A 15,009-nucleotide genomic window follows, 5' to 3' on the forward strand; every position below is an offset into this window, starting at 1 on the left:
ATAGCAAACCAGCCATATAAAGGTTTCAAATATAATGTACTTTAAATTGAATTTGTGGCATGTCCACACACCAGGGCTGTTGGTGGCAGATGCCCAACAATCAGCTGATTGTCAGAAATCAGCCCTGGACGTACTCAGGTCTCCAACCAGTGGTGCTGACAATCTTGTCAACACCAACCTGGGGCTGCCCCAGGTTTCCAACCAGCCCCAGGGCTAGCACAAACAATCTAGTGAAGGCCTCCCAAAGAGTTTCATTCATTGGGAACCTCTGTCTCCTCATGCCCAGAAGCCCAATCAGAGTTGCTGGATGTGGGGTTTACACGCCCTCGGGAGTGAGCCCTTGAACTTGACCTGGACTCGTCCAGGGCAGAAGCTGACAATCAGCTGATTAGCAGGACAGCCCAGGGTCTTTAACTGGACCATGACAATCCCGATACTCAAGCCTTCAGCTCCCCACTATGCAGCACTTGCACAGCCTGTGCCTGCAGCCCCGCACATCTGACCTTCAACTTGCCAATGCAGGAAGATTCCAGGATCTGCAATGGCAAGTATAAAGTGCACAATTAGAGCTGATCCCTGCTCCCAAAAAATCACATCCCCTTCCATGTATGTGTTCAGATCAGATCCCATGGTGCCAGTAAATGAACGCATGCCAGGGCCCTCAGTAAAACAAAGAAATGTTAATAAACCATTTTTAATTTTTATTAGAATAAGCTATGGATAAATATATACTGGATGGAAAAGTTGAATTCAGCAAATTCAAGACTGCTGCCCACCTTTCCCAGTCTCCCAAGCTGATATAGGTGAGAATCTATATTGTGCTATTGCGGATAGCCAGACAGACACTGGGATAAATGTTTATTCTTGTATTTCAGGGTGTAAATAATGAAAGATTGGTCTCCTTCATATTTCATCAGTAGCCAAACAGTTTGATGTAACCTAGGTAGAACAAGCAGCGGCACCACGGGTGGTTGCTGTGTGGTAGGAAGTTTCATAGTAGCTAGGGTCAGGAGGGACCTGAACAGATCATTTAGCCTGACCCCCTGCCATAGGCAGGAATGAATGCTGGGTTCACAAGACCCTAGACAGATGATCATCCAACCTCCTCTTGAATTTGCCCAAGGCAAGGGCGAGGACTACTTCCCTGGGAAGTTGTTTCCAGATTTTGGCCACCCTAACTATAAAATATTGCCTTCTGATCTCTAACCTAAACCTATTCTCCAGCAGCTTATTACCATTGTTCCTCATCACCCCAGGTCGTGCTGGGGAGAAAAGGGCTCTACCTATTTGCTGTTGATCTCCCCTGATGAGTTTGTAGGCAGCCATCAGGTCCCCCCTCAGCCTCCTCTTGCCGAGGCTGAACAGGTTCAGGTCCCCCAGTCTCTCCTCATAGGGCCTGTCCTGCTGCCCTCTCACTAAGCAGGTGGCCCTCCTCTGAACCCTCTCCAGACTGGCCACATCCTTCTTGAAGTGCAGTGCCCACTACTGGACACAGTACTCCAACTGCAGCCTGACCAAAGTCGCATAGAGGAGGAGTATCACCTCTCTGGACCAGCTTGAGATGCATCTTTGGATGCATGACAAGGTACGGCTGGCCTTGCTGGCTGCGGTCTGGCACTGGCAACTCATATTCATCTTGGAGTCAATAACAACTCCAAGATCCTGTTCCGCCTCTGAGCTTTCAAGAGGAGAACTCCCCAGCCTGTATGTATGCTGTGTACTCCTTCTCCCAAAGTGCAGCACCCTGCATTTGTCAATGCTGAACCCCATCCTATTCTCATCTGCCCACTTTTGTAGTCTGTCTAAATCTATTTGCAACCTCTTTCTCCCTTCAAGTGTGTCCACCTTGTCCCATATCTTAATCACCAGCAAACTTGGACAGCGTGCTTTTCACCCCCTCATCCAAGTCTCTGATGAAGATGTTAAACAGTGCGGGCCCAAGGACCGAGCCCTGAGGTACCCCCCCACTGCTCACATCTCACCAGGTTGAGTACAACCCGTCCACCACTACTCTCTGGGTGTGCCCCATCAGCCAAGTTTTTACCCACCCAACTGTGTAGGCATCAATGCCACAGTTGCTTAATTTATTGATGAGGATGGGGTGAGAGACAGTTGTTTATACTACTCTGCCACTTTTTGTGGTATAGCACAAGTGAGACCACAGGGTTGCCACCCGAGCATTGGCCCTACTGGGCAGTCGATAATTTGACTTGGGTGATGATAACTACCCTCCCTACTAGACAAAATGGAGGACCATCAAGAAGAGTCATCATTAAAAGGTATGGTGACTATTTGGATTGAGTCTCTAAGCTTGCAAAAGAGGTCCTGATTCTAGATGGGTTGTAATCTTGTCCCTGCAAAGTCAAGTAATCACAGGTTTGTGGTAATACCTAAACCAGGGGTGGGCAAAATACAGCCTGTGGGCTGGATCTGGCCCATGAGGCCATTCTATCCAGCCCGTGGGGCCCCTAACAAAATTTGGAAAATTAATATTTCTCTGCCCTTGGTTCCTGTCAAGGATCCTGACAGGATCCAAGGGCAGTAGGACCCAGGAGAAGCCCAGTGGGCTTCAGTACCAGCAGCGCCCACGCGGCTGGGGCAGGGAAGGAGAGCAAGGGGGGGGGAGGAAAGCAGCCCCTCCCCACCCACGCCCAATGCCCCACGCTGCAGCTGCTTGCAGCCCATGTGGGGCTGCCTGTGCCTGCTCTGGACAGCACCAAGTGGGCTGCAAGCACCTGCAGCATGGGGCGCTGGCCATGGGGTGGGAGAGGAGCCACTTCCCCCTCCATGCTCAGCTTTTCCTTCCCTACTTGGAGAAAAGCGGCCCCTCACCTGCCCCATGGCCAGCGCCCCACACTGCAGGCACTTGCAGCTTGCCTGGGGCTGCCTGTGCCTGCTCTGGACAGCCCCAAGTGGGCTGCAAGTGCCTGCAGGACGGGTGCTGGCCATGGGGCAGGTAAGGGGCTGCTCTTCCCCACGCTCAGCACCAGCTTCTTCCCTGCCACCGAGCAGGGGTTCAGGGCTGTGCACTGCCCCCTGCTTGTACCACGGGGCTGGGGGGCACTGGGTGTGAGCAGGTGGGGAGCCAGTGGGAACACAGGGCCCGCACCGATTTCTCGGGGCCAGTGCCAATGGGGCCCAAAGCAGGGTGGCAGGAGGGCAGGGTCCCAGCCAGCAGTGGCTCTATGGGTTCCATTGGTGCTGACCCTGGGACATTGGTCCCAAGAGGGTGACCAGGAGGCAGGGCACCTGTCAATGAGTGGGGCTACCCATGTGGCCCTGGACAGCCTGCCAGAACTGGGTAAGCGGCCCTCCGCCCAAAATAATTGCCCACCCATGACCTAAATCATGACTGAGATTTTTATAATGTAATGTATGTTACCTCAAGAACATCAAGTTAAGGTTTGATTCATAAAGACCACATGACGTAACCCCACAATAATACTGTCATTGCTGTAAGCCCCAAGAAATTTAAATAACAGGAAGAAAATGATCTATGCCAGATCATTCAAAACTGGACAAAATTATTTCCTACACTCTGCTTTAACAGCTATCATCGGACTACATACTTTTGGCCAGTATTTCCCTTAACAGTAGGTTCAAGTTTAAAAAAAAAAACAAATTTAAAACTAATATTAAAAAATCTGAGTCACTTAACCCTTGAAAATAAAATTCTTAAAACTGAAATGTACAATATAATCTCCTTAAGATATCCACAACCAAGACAGGTAGCCATTTAAATCATGAAAAAAGGAGTAACCATTTTCCAAATACCATCAAATTCAATATTAAAGGTGCTGCATAAGCCAATTCAAATGCATCTGCTAACAAGTACAGGAAAGGACAGCTGTTAACTGTTCAGATGTCATTAGACTAATTTTTTCTTTAGGTTAACAGAAATATTCTGATTCCCCCAAAACAGGTAATGAAACTATGGATCAACATCTGTCAACCAATTATTGTAGAATTTTACATTTATATTTAGGATTATTTATTCTTTAAAACAGTAAGCAAACTGTTAAGATGCACTGGATCAAACAACACTAAATCAATGTTAATTAAGCAAACCTGCATTATATGTGAAGGAACATTAAATTATAATGAACTCAACAGACCCACCCACTGGCACACTGACAAGTTTGACCCAAGTGTTGCCCAGCCTAAGACTGAAGAGAGGTCACAAGCAGTTAACCTGACAACGCCATATCTCAGTCATTAGCTAATTCACTGAAATGTGGTATATGGTCTCCAGCAGGAGTACATTTGTGTGTAATTAATTCTTGGCATGTCAAGTTAAAAAAATGGCAGATGCTCTATAATTTCAGTAGTAGTCTCATTTACTACTTGTAGGTTCCTGCTGTGCCAAACATTGTACAGTAATATAAACTTGCTAGTGGGAAGATCAAGAACTGAGGAGTGCCCTGGTATGATTTACTAATGCGATTCTTCTTTCCCCTTGCAAAAAAAGCAGTTAAGACACGTCTTTATTTCCTTAAGGGGTTCATGAACCACACTCTTAACTGTTTGTGCTTGCAATAAGTAACTCCAGAAAGAGAGAGAGACATTATTTGTTTGATGGAACTTACAACCCTCTCCTAAGCTTTCAAGTTCATAAGGTTCATAACCTTAGGATGTACAACATATTTCAATAGAAAACTGAAGTACTGCAGAAATTTTGCACTGAAACTCACATTTTTTACTATAGATGTCCATACAACTATAGCAATTAACATGTATTTTTCAAGATAACAAGTGCGTAGTACTTCTCATGAAAACTGTCATGGTTTCAGGCTGAAATTTAAAGAAGCGGACTTTCAATAAAGACAACATCATACTAGTTGCTGAGGGAGTGACTGAAGATATCAGAAATGGCACTCAGAGTTTCCTACTGGATGACAGGTTTTTAAAAACAATTCATGACTTAAATAAACAAGACTCTGCTTGTCTCTAAATATACTTAAGACCAGACACTGCTGGTGAACAATACCATTATATTTATGTTAAGTTACCAGGTCTTCGAAATTGTACTGCATTTGATGAAACTGTAATACCGAGTCCTGCAATATCACATACCTTGGTAAATCCTGGCCTCCAAAATGAACACTTTAAAGAAAAGCTGAGCTTTAAGTTCATCTACTATATTTACACATCTGTCAAGCTATATCCAACAGATCTCAGAAAAAATATGTTACCAGGACCACTATTCCAGAGGTGGCCAACCTGTGGCATGATTGCCCCCACTGCCTTATGCAATGCTTAAATACTCCCCTACCTCTCAGATACTGATCTACAAGATGTTTTCCCAGATACTGCATGCAGTAGCCATATTAAGTTATTGTGAGACAAACATTACTACTATATGTGCTTTATATCTTAGCTTTACATCCCCAGAATGCTGAAAATAAATGGCACCATTTCAAGGCTCTATGAGCAGCCATTCATATATTGAATAAAGAGCTCATGGTTGATACTGAACCCAGAAAATACTGAGATGATGCTGGTGAGAAAAGGCAAGCATTCTGAAGAATTCTCTTCCCCATAACCACCATTTCTGAAGACGCAGAGGTCGCCTATACATGTGCGTGTTTGCATTCTAATTAGAAAGCTCCAATGTTGCCTCGCCATCATGTGTATTAAGCTCCGCACATTTTAAAATAGCTAAGGAGGAGCTTTATCTAAACCTTGTGGAATGAGCTTTAGGTGAAGTGTCCAGCAGCCATTTTAAAATGTGGGGGGATTTAGGGAGCGGAGCTTAATACACATGATGTTGAGCTGTTTTAATTAGAGTGGCTGTCCAGGACTGCTCTAATTAAAACATGATTATCCAACATCTGGAAGGCATACTGAAATGCCACAGTGGAAAACCCCCCACGTCTTTTAGCTGCAGCTAGTCAGAAGACTGCTCCTGATCATACTGAATTTTATGCTGATTCAGCTTCCACTGACTTGACCATTACAAGTCTTTTAAGAACGAAAGCCTATATACCCTAAGAAAGCTCAAGCTGGTCCAGAATGCATCAAGTCAGTAACACATCATCCACCACATTTAGTTACTCTGTACAATGTATGATCTACTACAATAATGAAACTTCTGACCAAGAGGGTTCCTTGCTTATTTAAGTAGCTGGAACTTTCATTGAAGTCTGTCCAAGAATATTGAATGTCAAAAGCAAGGTCTGAATTACGGGGGAGTTCAGGGGGGCTGAGTCCCCCCCGTAAGAGACTAGAGCCCCCCCTGTAGGATTTGAAAATCAACCGGGAGGGTGGGGGAGTATCTCCAAATTTATTATGGCATTGTGATGGGCAGTCCAATTTTTTTTGCAGATCCCCTCCCCAAGAGTCAAAGTGTAATTCGAACCCTGCTCAAAAGAGATAAATATATCCAACATTCTCTCAACATATATAATTAAATGAAAACTTCCCCTCTGCTCCAACATATTACATCAAAATGGTCTCATTCTCATGCATCCCCTCTCATTCTTCCCAAAATCAAATCCAAATGACACCAAAATGCAAGCTGGTAGGGAAAAGAAATAGCTGTCCTTTTTCATGTCTGGAACCACTCCAATTATACACTGACAGGAACCACATGAGAACCTATATATTCAGAGAAAACATAAATGGCACAGAGAAATAATGTCAAGTCAGTAGTAGGATGCTTTTTTCAAACACTACCTCCAGATGGTTTCTTGACTGAAGTATTTCTTACTGAAAATACCCTTTAACACATATTAACATGCTAACAGCCCATACTTTCTGTAACAAAACTGCAACATACAGTATGCCTAGCAAAGATAAACCTGAGATGGTCCTGGTCATTAACACCATAGTGTGAATAAGACAAGAGTACATTGTTACTATGCAAATAGCAAAAGCTTACCTCAGTCCAAGTTTTCCTGAAAAACTGCCAATGGCAAAGCCACACATTACTGTCTTCCATTGTTAAAAATCAAAGCTTCTGCTAGGATGGAATTACATCAAAAGAATTGCAGTCTTAATAACTTCTCACTTTCTGAGCAAGGATGCTATACCTTTAGGATATATTTCTGCCATTTTAAAGATCAGTCTGTAAAGTAGGAAGTTTTTTCTAAGACATTATCTCCAAACTTTGAAATTGGTAAGTCAGAGCTCTGAACTATATTCCCTTGATGATTAAAACAGAGGAAGTCTTTATAATGAAGGAATAAAGACCCTCTCCCTAGTTTTACATTTCTTGAAACAAACAAACAAAAAAAAACTTGTAGAGATGAATCCAGTAATTTTAGCATTAGAAATGGACAATACTACTAAAAACTCAACTTTTATACATAAACTAACATATGGTTCAACTGGTCTTTCTTTTTTGTTCTAGTAGACTTTGTTAATGCACATCATTACTTCCATTTTCCTTCTACTGAGAAGTATTTCCTTTTCTCCAAGAGCCATGCACAATTCTGCCTAGCCCCCTTTCCTCTTTAGATTCAAAGGACAAATCAGAAGGAATCTGTCATCATTACTTGAAACTGTGGGAGCAGAACAAAAGCCACACTATTATTCAGACAAGTATATTTGCTGTTCCTCTTCTCTCTAACCAATTTCTCCATTAGCTTTTTCCCTACAACTTTTCATCCTCTTTGTTAGTACATCACCTTCAACATTTTTTTCTTAACAAACATTTCTAATGTTCCGAGTATATTACATTTTCTGCCACCATTACCAGTTTCAATTAAAGTGTCATTATCTCTGTCTAAAAATGTTAAGATGTAGTCATTTCTCCATTGTTAAAATTAACAATAAAATAAAATTGATCAGATGATGTCTGCTGGAAGAAAAGAAACAAAATTACAGTAGCCTCTTTTCCCTCATTTCCTTTTCAATCATTGAAAAAGTGAAGCTAAAGATGTTTTTAATTCACTCAAGATGCTATGAAACAAGCACATACTTAAAAACACTACTGTAAATGTTAAGTGATCGTTTACTTTCATATTCTTAAATTCTGATCTTTTTTCTCAATGAATCATTCTTACCACCTTCACTGTGGTCCTCCAGTTAATACTGGAGACCAAAACATAAGCTTTGTACCAGCCTATGGTTGGATAAATACACCCAAGAAAAAGAAGTCTTCATTTTCATCCAAGATAAAGAAACTAACTAAGCACAAACTAAGAAGCAGCAATAAAAGTCTCAAACTCCAAAAAAGTAACAGAATACAACTGGAGTGCTAGATCGCAGGCCAGAATGTCTCGACTGCTGCCAGTACACCACCCTTAAATTTAAGGTTCTTAACACAAGAAGTAAACTCCTCTTTTATTATGTTGGCTTTCTAGTTCTCATTTTATCGAGGACAGAAAATCCAAGAATTTTTAATACTCTGTCTATATAGTCCTTAACTCATTATAAAGGTTGCTTATAAATTATCAAAACAAAATATAGCTATGCTATTTTGGGGGTGGGGGTGGTAACTAAACACGGATCCTTTGTACAGGATATCTGGAGTCTATACACATACTGAGCAGTGCTGAGCTGTGGGGTCACCATGGCCTAAAATGCTGCTGACTCTTGCTAGGGCCTAGGCCAGAAGCAGACAAAATATGGTCTGCAGGCTAGATGTGGCCCACCAGGTGCTTTGACATCTTCGCCTATGTGCCCTCTAAACTGCAGGGAGTATGCACTGATAAAATGCCTCGCTGGCTCCTCATGCCACTTTGGCTTCTCTGCTCCTGCAGGTAAGTCAGCCCCATATTGAGCTGCCCACGACCATTCTGTGGCGGCTCCCTTTGCTAATGGGGCATCTCCTGGCAGGGTCTGTCTTTCACTCCGAGTCTTGCTGCTAAAGAAACCATTCAGGAAGCTTCTTGCAATGATTTTCCCTGTGGCGGACAGCAAAACAAACCCTCTGTAATTTCTACAGTTGGACCTGTCACTTTTCTTCAAGATTGACATGATCACAGCATCCCTGCAATCATCTGAGATTTCCTCATTTCTCCGGTTCCTTAAGATGAGGGCATGGAGCAGTGATAAAAGCTCCTCCTCCCTGCTTGAAGATTTTGGCAGGGATTCTATCAGCTCCAGATGCCTTGTTGTTCTTCATCTGCTTGAGGGCTTTCCTCACCTTCACACGGGTTGGAGAGATTCCAAGATCATCTCTGAGTAGGTGTTGTGGGATGCAGTTGAGAACGTTCTTGTCAACAACAGAGTCTTGATGGAGATCTTCAAAATGCTCCAACAGTTATTAATGGCTCCCCTTATCTTGAACAGGTCTCCTCCATCCTCAGGTCTCAAGGGAGTTGATCCCCGAGTCCTCAGACTGTACAGTCGATTTACACGAGTATTGCGTTCTGGGGGAATTTTGTGTAAGCTGAATTCACGTAAGTCGGGACAACTTTCCCTATAGGAAATAACAGAATAGTGAGGGGTTGTGTACGCCATACCTTAGTCATAGCTTTTTCCCCGTTTTCTTGGCAGAATCGCCTTTAGAAGGCGCGTCTAGCATCTCACCAATGCATATTGAGATACTGCTACCACAATGGTGGCACAGCTCCGCTTGATTCCGCCTGCAAATTTTGTAAGGCGTTTGCGTATATATGCAAATCTCACAAGCATTCACATATATACACAAATGACATGCAACTCAATGGGCATTTTCCAGTCTGGACCCTAATAAAAAATTGCATATACGTGAGACACACGTAAGTTGAAATTGCGTAAATCAGGGGTCTACTGTAGAAGGTATACCACTAAAGAAACCGTGCATATCATGGATATCAGCAAGATGTCGAATCTCCTTTCCTTTGTCTTCCCACCATTTGGTCTTCATATTGCAGGTCCTCCTCTGGACCTCTGCCTTGGTTGGTTGGTGATTCAATTTCTTTTGCTTGGAGGTGGTGTCATTCTGCCAAGCACAAAAGAACTTGCACTTGCACTTGACTAGCTCTCAGGTCTCCCGGTGTTCTCATAAAGCCAGTCCTGGTGTTTCCTGGTAGAGAATCCAAGTGTCTCCACAGATGCTGATGATAAGGGACTTGAAGGTACCCCAAGCATGGCTGACATTCTCCCATTCTTAATTGGAATTTGCCGGTTTTTCATTGAGGTCCTAGTGGAAGAGATGCCACTTGATTGGGTTCTTGAGTCCTTCAACATTGATCTTCCATCATCATCGCTTCTGCTGCAGCCATCATTTAGGAGCCAGTTTGAGTGACATAACTAAATGGATGACTCAGTGATTGGTCCAGCGATTGTCAGCTCCTGTTATACCTCAGGTAATGTATCCTTGCAACCACAGACACAAATTGTGACATAGTCAATAAAGTACCAATGCTTAAATCATAGGTACTACCATGATGTCTTGTACCTGTTTTTTCTGGTGGAACAGGGTGTTGGTGATGGTGACTTCATATTCTGTGCTTTTGATCAAGAGAAGGATGCCACTGGTGGCAGAGCTATGCTACTACCCAGCACATCCACAAGTAACAAAAAGTGGAATGGCCTTCATGGAAAATTACCTGCGATATAACTATATCTCTGACGAATAAGCAGTCTTAGACTAAGCAGCGATAGCACCACTGTAATGTGGCGGAGACAGCAGGCAGCAATGCTCTCCCTCCTGAAAAGCCACATATATCCACAGATGGTGCTGTGACATGGTGAGTATGGGTCACCACTATAATAAGCCTGCCTAGCGCCGAGCCATGGATCTACAAGACCCCAGTGGCAGAGCTGGCAGAAGATGTTAGAATCTCAACAGCTACAAAGGTGAACAAAGGCTGCAGCAGAAATAGATCTTCAATTGTCTTGGCCTCCTTTCAACGGGATGAAGGTCCTGTTCTGTGAAGAACCATGTGGAAGCTGATGTGCATGATGAAAAAAATCACACACAGACATCTTCTATGAAAAGAGCTTTAGCACTTTTTCCAAGACTTTTAGTTTGGACTAAATGCTTACAGACATCAGATGCTTTCTATTCAAAAGAAATGACTGTACAACACAATCATGTGTTAAACCCCCTGGGGGTCTTTAAAAGGAGGCTGGATGACACCTCACTGGGGTCATTTGACTCCAGTACTCTTTCCTGCCACGGCCGGGGTCAGACTTGATAATCTACTCTGGTCCCTTCTGACCCTACCAACTATGAAACTATGAAACTGTGTCAGGGTGTTGCAAGGAATAATGGAGGAATATAACAGCAGTAGCAAGGGATTTTGTAAGGTAGACATTAGAAACTAATAATGAAGTAGTACCTTATGTTCAGTTAAAAGTTAAGCAATATTGAAGAATACCTTAGCGTGCTTCACAAGCAGTGAACTCTTTGTCCTTCTAGCAGCCAAGAAAAAGAGATTATGGATGTTCATATACAAATTCACAAACTTCAAATATTGCTCCTAGGCTGGCTGACCAACTTAGAAAACTAACTTCTCATGCCTTCTAATAAACTTCAGTGTAGGCTTGAAATATCCAGGAACAGAAGGCAGAAAATGTTATGTGGCTTAGATACTTGAATTTTGAATCAACATCAGAAATTTCAGGATCAAACCAACTACTGGATAAGATAAGTCAGATTCCGATTAGCCTAGGAAAGATGAGGGGGAAAAAAGGGTAATCCAATCAATGTCTAGAATTCTGTTTAAAAAAATATTACCTGACTTATTATAAATCCAGTACCAGAGCAGGAAGGCTCTGGAAGTAAAGTTCTGAATTTTGCAAAAATTAATATTCTCTTTAATAATGCATGGTTATTTTTTAAAGTCTTTGAAAATGAACTTGTGTTCCAGAAGTTGTGTGTACTGGTATATCAACATGCTACACATTATTTAAGTCAAGCTAATAGTTGCCATTATAAAAGTTCATGCCCCTGGGTTAAAAGACTGACATAAAATCAGGAACTCAATTAACTTCTTCATAGGCATTAGTTTAAGAATGCTTATCATGCCACTCTTCAAAGCTTTAAAAATCATTTTGTTGTATTGCTTCTCATGCAAAATGATATATATGTAATTACTTCCATTAACAGATGTATAGAAAGGCATGCATTTTCTCAAATCACTGAAAAGTTCATCTTAATACAATCTGAAACAAACTAAAAGGCACTAAGCTCAGTCTTCAAAATTAAGTTAGGAACATGATTTAAATCTAGTAGTAGTACTGGAATCATTTCTATTTAGGAAATTAAAAATTTTTGTTCTATTGATCTAGCAAAGAGTAGATGAGACTACCACAATCATGCTCTGCAGGATAACAACATATTTAAAACAAAAACATATAATGCATATAATCCATTAATCTAAACAGGGGAAGAGAATGATGAAAATTGCATGCAGTTCGTCCTCTTAGTTCAGTGGAACCTTTAAGTACTAGAAAACTATCACTACTCTCTATATACAAGATGAAATTCAACTCAAAGAACAGGCAATACGGAAAAAAATAAAAATATCAAATGTTTCACAGCATTTAGTCTGCTCACGCTTATTTAAGTGAAATGTACAAAATTGCAACATATTTTACACTAGTGATCAGACGGTGTGTTGTTGCTGAGATAGTCCACGTAATATGCGAGGCAAGGATTCCTGTGGGCAATATATTTTATTGGACTAACTGCCTGGATGAGATGGACAGAGGCAAGCTTTTAGGTATCACAGTATCCTTCCAGAGATCTGAAGAAGGGAACTGCAATACCCTTGAACCAACTGCATTGTCTATCCCAACCATGCAGTTTCTCCAATAAAAGACATCGTCCACAAGAATTTTTGCCTCCAGCATATTTCTTAAAATTCAGCTGAAATGATTCATGATGCTTGCATATAATCTACAAAAGAAATGATAATACAACACAATCATGTCAGGGCGGTGCAAGGAATAACTGAGGGATATAACAGCAGTAGCAAGGGATTTGGTAAGGTAGGCATTAGAAAATCATAATGAAGTAGTACCTCATGTTCAGTTAAAAGACATGCAATATTGAAGAATACCTTAGTGTATTTCACAAACAGTGAACTCTTTGTCCTTGTAGCAGCCAAGAAAAAGAGATTAGGGATGTTCATATACAAACCTGTACGTGCAAAGAGATTACGAACCTGGCAATCACAGAGCAACAGCACCACTTTGTGGAGCTTTCAGTGCCAGCAATCTTTTCCAAGGGAAAGGCACTTACAGAATAGAAGTCACAGTGTGTTGTTTTACTCTGATAAGAAAAGGAGGCTTCTAGACAAAGCCTAATATGGAAAAAATAGCAGAAGTTTGCTACACCAGGGATGAAAACTTAGTTCCACTTTTAATCTTGTTGCCTGAACTAACTTGCAACATTTTGTACATAAAACAGAAGACTAAATTTTATTAGTGTGGGTCTTTCCATTAAAATATACTATGCCAAAGTGACTAAATGCTTATATCATTTTTATTTCCAAACCTCAAATACAAATATTACTTTAGTTAATTTTAATTTATAAACATATAGTAGAAAGGATAACAGTATGGCAATAACAAAAAGTTTTTGTTTTTTTTACAGAATTTGAAAATTATGATTTTTTCCCCTTGTACCATAGTGATAAAATATTGTCATAGGAGAACTGACAAATTACACATTTTGTTTTAAGGAATAGCTCTGGTTTGTAATTTCTGTAATATGAAATTAACTTGTTTTTCACTTACATTAAACAAATGTTTATTATTCAGCTGTAAGTGGCAAAGTAGGCATTAAAGTTGTCCTTCACTGACAAGAGAAAAAAAAATGGTTGCCTGGGAACATCTGTCCTGTTCACCGACCAGTGTTCTGAAGGGGAGGGTGCTCAGCATTGTGAGGATGTAGTGTCACCCACTGCACCTGCTTGGATCCTGGTTTGGTGGAGCAGCTGGTGTTCCTCAAGGTGAACCTCCCGCTGCTGGGGTTCCCCAAACTCCAGGTGCAGATGGAGTGAATGCCACCCTCCTCACTGTCAGCCCCTATTTCTTTCCTTTCCTTTTTTCATTTGTTAAACACCATTTAATACCCTGCTCTCAGAGCTGGATGGGGCACTCACTGCCTCACCAGCCAGCAGGGGAAGAACATGCTCCTGCTGAGCTTCTGTGTCAGGATGAACTTGGAGGTATAGGCTGGGGCTATGGGGAAGGAGGAGGCCCCAAGTCCTGAGCATGACCACTAAAAACTGTACTCTGCCAGGGTCAGGAGGCTGGGTGGGACTGCTGGCAGTGTGGCAGCTCCAGGAAATGCCAGGACTGAGGATCTCCTTGGTGAACGGTGGGTAGGAGATGCCATAACCTTCAGCCACCGCACGCACGCACATAGTCCTGGCTTGGGAAAGCCCAGACCTGTCATGTCTTTGACAGGCCTGCAGCTTGCTGGCTGCAGTGGAGTTGTGAGGCTCCAGGTGAGCTCAGCTTAGCTGTCTGGGATGCTAGCTTTTCGGTTGAAAAACCTTTTGTCAGGCTGAGGAAGCACCTGCAATTGGTGCATGTGCTGTTCACGGATGGAAGGAATAGTAAAGAAGCCAGAGGCTGGCATGCAGCGCAGGCAAGAAAGCCAGTCAGTAAAAATGGAAATGGAGGCCTCAGGGGAAGAGGGATGGGCTGGCGGGGGGGGAAGAGGGATGTAGCTGCGCAGGTAAAAGTGGAGAGGTACCTGGGGAGTCAGATGTCTGGTAGGTTGTAATGTGTCAGGATTTCAATCTCTATATTTAATCCATGGATTTCTGTACCTAGGGAATCCTCAATTCCCTTTGAAGATAAGGCCTGAGAGATTGGAGACAGGTTGTGTTCTGCTGTTGTCTTTGACAGATTTTCAGTGTGTGCTCATTCTGGTGCACTGTTGTTGCTTGGTGTCTCCACGGATTTTCCATCAGGGCACTTGGCACCCTGGTGGAGGTATGTATTGTACTGTGAAGACATCTCCATACTGGAGATATTGTTGGCAGGTTTTATGTGTCTTGTCATGGCATGGCCTGGATCCATTCAGTGCATTTTGGACTGCAGGAAGTTGGCTTCTGGTGATGCAGTTAGCAAGGTTAAGTACTTGTTTGAATTTACAAACCACTTTTCACAGAT

At 42.4% G+C, this 15,009-nt stretch overlaps 1 protein-coding gene and 1 long non-coding RNA gene across 3 annotated transcripts in view; both read right to left on the reverse strand.

Annotated features, from left to right (window-relative positions):
• Nucleotides 1-6,065, reverse strand: part of LOC109306718 — an 11,567-nt gene extending 5,502 nt beyond the window's left edge. Inside the window, exons 1-2 of the long non-coding RNA XR_002100087.1 lie at nt 6,055-6,065; nt 3,654-3,659 (exon numbers count right to left, since the gene is read on the reverse strand). This is a non-coding gene — a long non-coding RNA (uncharacterized LOC109306718). The remainder of the gene's footprint in view (nt 1-3,653; nt 3,660-6,054) is intronic.
• Nucleotides 1-15,009, reverse strand: part of AASDHPPT (aminoadipate-semialdehyde dehydrogenase-phosphopantetheinyl transferase) — a 66,029-nt gene that overhangs the window by 44,361 nt on the left and 6,659 nt on the right. The gene's annotated exons all lie outside the window — the stretch shown is intronic.

This window comes from Crocodylus porosus, unplaced genomic scaffold (genome assembly GCF_001723895.1).
Source record: "Crocodylus porosus isolate Cpor-Errol unplaced genomic scaffold, CroPor_comp1, whole genome shotgun sequence".
Classification (NCBI taxonomy): Eukaryota; Metazoa; Chordata; order Crocodylia; family Crocodylidae; genus Crocodylus; species Crocodylus porosus.